Here is a 6887-nt window from a genome sequence, read left to right on the forward strand (position 1 = left end):
GTGCAGTTGAAAGATGATGGAGAAGGTGTGTGTGTGTTTGAGAGAGAGAGAGAAGAGACAGCCTTCTCCTTATTCAAACATGTCCACGTTTCATATCTGTGAGGAGAGGACAGGGGAAGTGAGAGGTCTGCCCTGCTACGGGGTAGAATGCATAGCGAGGAATGTGGGCTGTGACTCTCCCCCCATGGAAAAAGTGAACTATCCCGCAGTAACGAGGAGCTGGGTCTGAGCAGCAGAAACACGTCTCTCCAAAGATCATGATTCACCACACAGTCATGCACCAGTGGATTGAGTCCTCCCTCCCATCTCCCAGGTCCCTGGCATGCTACTGGAAATCTTTGGTGTTGCAGTAACATCTCCTCATCTTGCTGCATTGCTCTCTAACTAATCAGCAGCCCTACTCGCTAGCCATGTTCTGACTAGAATTTAAAACCTAATGCTTGGGCAAGCCACCCCAAGGCTATTTGCAGAGCGGTGGGTTCCCTCAGGCTCTCACTGGACTGGACTGAGCACTAGAAAATATCTTGCAGTGGTAGATGGATGGGCTAAATGGGTTACTAGCTCTGTTCCACCCCTTAATTTAATTGCTATGATTATGCTGCAGTGCCTAGAGTGGCAATTCCCCTTGTACCTGCCATATTGGGATCCAGCTGACTGGCTAGTGTGGGTTCATTGGCCCCCATGATGACAGCACATGCAATCCCGTGATGTGAGCGTTGGGCAGTCGTGTGCTTTAGCACAAATCCAGCCACTCTCCTTGCCCAGCCCACTAAGTTTCTTATAAATGAGGTGAAGGGGGAAACAACCCTGAGCCAGGAGCTAATGACACACTCTTGGTGTGCAAACATTCCCTGGGATAAGCAAGAGTCCTGTCTGTTCTGCATTTACTGTTTCTAGTCTCTTTCTTATAAACAGGGCTATGGGTCTTCACCAGACAAGCATAAACCATTCTGAGCAGTGATCATAGAATAGAATAGCATGGTTGGAAGGGACCTCAGGAGGTCATCTAGTCCAACACCCCCTGCTCAAAGGGGGGCCAATCCCCAGATAGATTTTTGCCCCACATCGCTAAATGTCCCCCTCAAAGATTAAACTCACAACCCCAGGGTTAGCAGAGCAATGCTCAAACACTGAGCTATCCTTCCCTCCTTGATTTACTCTGGGATGGTTGCATGGTGTATGCAAGACATTTAGTGTTCAGACTCTCATCAAGCAGAGGCTGATATATCCAATGACGTTCCTATAGTGGCCCCCAAGTGTTGTATTTATTTATATATGCCCTGCTTTATACACCACTCACTCATGCGCTGCGATTGAGACCGTCACTCCCTTTGCTCTGGAACTAAGTCGCTAGGGAAATCCTTCCAAAGCTGAAAGAAGGAGGCGCTCCTTGTACTGCAGGATTTATGAATGAGAGAGTCAGTCCTTTTTATTCTCTGTCCCCTGGCCCTTCCCACAATTGCCTCATGCACAGGACTGCGAAGTATCACTGTAGCTCTGAAGAACTGCAATGGGGCTGTGATGGAGGGGCACACAGCTCCGAAGCACTGGGTCTCCTAATGGATAAGTGTGTCCCTTCTAGAAAGCAGCACATTTCTTTGGGAGGGGAGGCAGCCCCATAGATGCTGGAACAATTTGTGCTGAAAGCCACTGAACAAAACTGTAAATCCTGGGTATGATGGAAACCACTTCAAACCAGGGGGTGCTGCCACACCCCCAGCACCCTAGTTCCAGCACTTGTGGGCAGCCCTCTAAGGGTACATGGTAAGGATCCGATTGTCAGCTGGGTGAATCGGCATAGCTTCATTGACCTTTGTGGAGATAAACCTGTCTGCACTGGCAAACAATTTGCTCATGGGTTCCTCTGCATACAGGGGATCAATGGAAATTGTCTGTCAACAAAGCAAAAACATTTGTGGTCAAACCACAGATTGTTTTGCATGTTACATATGGTGATTTATTGTCATGGAGGGCTTCGAGCCAGTCCCTCAGACTGGAAGGATCACAGCCTGACAGAGATCTTTCAGAATAACATGAGCCTTGAAAAGTTAAGGGCTGGCTGTATATTTCAGTCTGGTATCTGGACAGAAGAGGGAGGTAGGGAAAGCGAAGTCAGTAGCCAAGCCCTCTTTGATTGGATTGCTGGTGAAGTAGTAGTGGTGAGTGGTGTTATCACACAGTCAGGATGTAACCTCGCCATCCATGTAAAGACAGAATTATGTTATGCCGTAGAGCTGGAGGTGTAATCGTGCAGTGGGTTACTGTCATGTCTGGAGGCCTGAGTTCAAATCCTGACTCACTTTAAGAGTGAAAACGAGTTTAAATTAGTCTTTCATCTTAGCCCTAGTGGCTATTTGGCCCAATCATGAATCTCTCACAATGACTGACAGTCTCTGATCAGGCGACGCTGGGGCAATGAAAGCAAGGAGTGATGCAAGTCAGGACCGAGGTGCATTCAGATAGCTGTGTAGGGACCCAGGAGAGGAATAGCAGGGGGTGCTGCAGGTTAAAAGTGAAATGCATTGACAGTGCTGTTTGTAGGGGATCAAGTCTGGAGCAGCAGAGAGTATTACACAGCAGAATGAGTTGCACTGTAGGATGTCCAAAGATTGATATAATCCCTTCCCTTCTTCCTATAGCATTGAAGAATGCATCTCAGCTTTATCCATTTCTTCCATCTTGCTCTCTGAGCGTTTGATCACCTTCTCCTGAGATGCAACTTCTACCACATATAAGATCTAATCTTTCTTCAGTGAGCCAGACACATCCTGCCGGCATCTAAAATATTATTTTGTGGCCTCAGGAAGCCTTCCAATACCCATGAGAAGTTTCCATAACAACGTTTTGCTAGTTCTGAGTTGTCCACAGGTCTTCATAAAGCTGGGGAGGTTGGAGGGTTTAACCAGTTCTGTCAGCTTCTGACTTCCTGGGCAATGCAATCCCTCCCACCCAAGACAATAAAATAAATCCAGGGCTAGCAATGTGCCTGTCAAGCATTATATCTGCTGGATAGCCTGAACTCTGCTCCTGCAATTTACACAGATGATGGAGCTTCTTTCTTGCCTTAGACAACCCTGACCAGATGAAAAGGGGCATGTGTGCTATGACTCCGACTGCAAACATTGTGACATTATAACCATGAGCCCATGTCATGTTTTCTGATGTAATGCACAGTCAGAGCAAGTTGATTTTTGTTTTTGTGCATGATCAGCACTTAGCTGCCACGTATATGAAAAAATCCCTGTTATAATGATCTCCCTGCCTCTGTCATTTGGTTCTCCTTAGAAGAGGTTTTAGCTTTAGGCCAGAGTAGAGAGCACTGAGCAGTTGCCACGTTGTCAGAATGAAGAGAGCGGTGGTTCCTTTTTTTCTTTGGTAAATTTTTTTTCCAGATGTTTTTCATCTTAACAGGACAAGTATGAACAGCTGCCTGATTTCAACGCTGGGCTCATTGAGAGGCATGACCAATCCACTGCAGAGAAGATTCAACTCTGCAGGGACAAAGATAATGACGTGCAGGCTCAGAAAAAATGACTTCAAGTGCCAGCATGAAATTTCCTTGTGGGATATCACTCCCAGCTCCCCTTACGAGTTGTCCACGTTAATGGCTGAGGCAAAAGCCATTCAACACTCTGAAGGGTGGGGGGTTGGCCATGCTAGGCTGGCTCTCCTGGATCATAGTAAAGATCTGGACAATTCCCTCCTCAGAAACCCTAAAATGGTGGTCTGGTTTGCCCTGCCAGTGTTGCTGGCTGATGCTAACAGCTTCCCGTCAGCACACAGGGCCAGATTTTGAAAAGTACTTAGGTGTCTAAAGATGCAGAGAGGTGCCTTGTACGGGTTTCAATGGGAATTAGCCTCCTTGGAGCTTTGAAAATCTCACTAGGCCTTTCTCTGCATCTTTAGGCACCTAAATACTTTTCGAAATCTGGCCCTACGCTCCTAATATCCACCTCTTAAAGGGAAGCCCCTAGATGAATCTCATCCCCCTCTGATTGTCCCATTGTTTCAAATGAAGTCCTTTGGGGCCAGGGATCCCATTCTCAGGGATGGGTTCCAATATTGAACCTTCCGCCACACTGCAGTTCTCGCCTTTCTGATCACAGTTCTTGCCTTTCTGATTCTAGCTTTGTTTTGATGCCATTCCCCACCCTTCCCCTGCACGGTTAATGCTTATTCACCCATCTGCACCTTTCATTTGTTGCAAAGTGCTGCGAGAAAGGATATCTGAATCAAGCTAATGAAAGATCACAGAATCATGGGCACCATAGATAGAAAAGAGCTACTAGAGACCTTGGAGTCACAGTGTCTATTCCATCCAAGTGTGGTCTATAGTCCTCTATTAGGTACTAAATTGATACTACGATTGACAAGGAAGATACATACCATTGTATGGTATTGTCCAGATCAGGTTTCTGGTACCCATTGTCTACTGTAAGCCTCTTAGTACCCAGTGACCTGATGGGCTACCTCTACCAAGTCCAACCCTAGCTACCAGAGTGGAGGATATGAGCCATAGTGATTCTCAAAGGTCCCTTGAAGAGTAATTGTATCTTTCTCTGGCTGTGTGTGTTATCCATGAGCGAGGGAGAGCCATTCAGAGTCACGGCATGGAGGCTTGGTGTTACAAACATACAGAGCTTCACATTCCAGTTGGTATTATTGGGGGGTGTTAAATGAGCTGTACTATGTTGAAATGGGGTTCACTTGCTGCTGTGGCACTCCCAAAGAAATTTCCTCGTGGCTGGGGATCAGCTCTCATCTGGTCTAGTGCCCCCTTCTGTTGCTTGCTTGCCCTGCAGCCAGGGCCGGCTCTAGGTTTTTTGCTGCCCCAAGCTCCGAGAGCGCAACTGCCGAAGCAAAGAAAAAAAAATAGCCAGAATGCTGCCCCTGAAATTGTGCCACCGCAAGCATGTGCTTGCTTTGCTGGTGCCTAGAGCTGGTCCTGCCTGCAGCCCCTCTGACCTCCAGGCCTCGAGGTGCTCTCGCCTCATGACCCAGCCCTTCCACCAGGTCACTACAGAGTTTTCCCCTTGTGGGGCATTGACATCTCACTGGTACCATCTGTCCAGTTGCTGCTTTCACCAATCCTGTGCCACTTCCCCAATGGCTGGAAGCAGAACCTGGGCCCACTTGCTACTCTGGGTTCCAGCCTGGGGACCCTATAATCATCAGCCAAGGCCTGCACAGCCTCAACCCTCACTGTGGCTTCCTTGGGCTTCTTTCTACTCTGCCTTCCACAGGCTTTCTTCCCCACAGCTTCTCTGGATAAACCCTTCCTGCAGGGCTAGGATCCCAGGGCTTTTGTTCCTTCTGGATTTCCTCCTACTAACCTCTCTGTGCCCAGACAGTGACTGCAGCCTCTCCCCCGGCAGCATCTTCCTGCTGCAGACTTCCTCACTTCATAATCCCTTCCCAGCTTCTCTCCCAGCTGGGCTTCATCAGCCATCAATATAAATCCCTGGGCCTCCAGTCAGGTGCAACCGTGAAGGTTAATTGGCCCCTTCTGAGCCTCAGGGCTCATGTAGAGTAAACACACCATCACATAGGACACACCATCACAGGGAATGGATCTCTGTTCTGTTCATTCCCTCTGGGGTACCTGGCATTGACCACTGTCAGGGAACAGGATACTGGGCTATATGGACCTTTGGTGTGACCCAGTATGGCTGTTCTTTATGTACATATGTCTACCCTGGACTTCTGGTCTAAAGCTCTCTGGAAGGCCTTTATAAGGTTATAATACTGTTAGGAACCAGTTCAATGCCACTCAGCTCAATTACCCTAATCAACGCAGACAGTGCCCCTTGACCCTCACCTTCTCCCTATGATGTGACATAGCTGGCCAATAAGGCTGAGTTGTCCTGGGCTGCCATAAGCAAAGCTGGATCAATGCATGGGGAAAGAGAAGTTGAACTAAGGAGTCTGTCCACACTGAGGAAAGTGCCAGTGGTCTGACGTTGGGAGGGAGAAGCCCCTCTTTATACTGGACATGTCAGTTTACCCTTGCTTGTGAGTTACTGCTGGTCCTGAGTTATAATCTGAAGGGTCAAAATACAGAATGGAGCCTGGAGATTCCATAGAATTTAACTGCCTGGTAATTTACAGGATACAAACCTGTGTGGTTTGCCCAGTAAACATGGGTTCAGCTGATCCAATGGGAGGTGTCCAAGGAAGATGTAGATGAAGTCAACATTGACATGTTAGGGGCTGCGGTTACATATTAAGTATTTATCTAGTGGTACAAAGTATATGAGATGTCCAGGGATTACCCTGCAAGAGCTCTGGGATTAAAGGTCTCACTCCTCCTTCCCCCCCATAGACCCTCGGTAGTAACGATAACAGCAGAGTTAATAAGAACGGCCGTACTGTGTCAGACCAATGGTCCACCTAGCCCAGTGCCCTGTCTCCCAACAGTGGCCGGTGCTAGATGCTTCAGGCAGAGTGAACAGAATGGGGCATTTATCAAGTGATCCATCCCCTGTTGTCCAGTCCCATCTTCTAGTAGTCAGAGATTTAGGGACACCCACACCTACCCTGGCCAATAGTCATTGATGGACTGATCCTCCATGAACTTATCTTATTCTTTTTTTGAACCCAGTTATACTTTTGGCCTTTGCAAGATCCCCAGGCAACAAGTTCCACAGGTTCGCTGAGCTGTGTGAAGTAGTACTTCCTTCTGTTTGTTTTAAACCCGCTGCCTATTCATTTCATTGGGTGACCTCTGGTTCATGTGTTATGTGAAGGGGTAAATAACACTCCCTTATTCACTTTCGCCACACCATTCACGTATAGACTTCTATCACAGCCCCTCTTAGTTGCCTCTTTTCCAAGCTGAACAGTCCCAGTCTTTTCAATCTCTCCTCATATAGAAGCTATTCCATCTC

This window comes from Gopherus evgoodei, chromosome 8 (genome assembly GCF_007399415.2).
Source record: "Gopherus evgoodei ecotype Sinaloan lineage chromosome 8, rGopEvg1_v1.p, whole genome shotgun sequence".
Lineage (NCBI taxonomy): Eukaryota > Metazoa > Chordata > Testudines > Testudinidae > Gopherus > Gopherus evgoodei.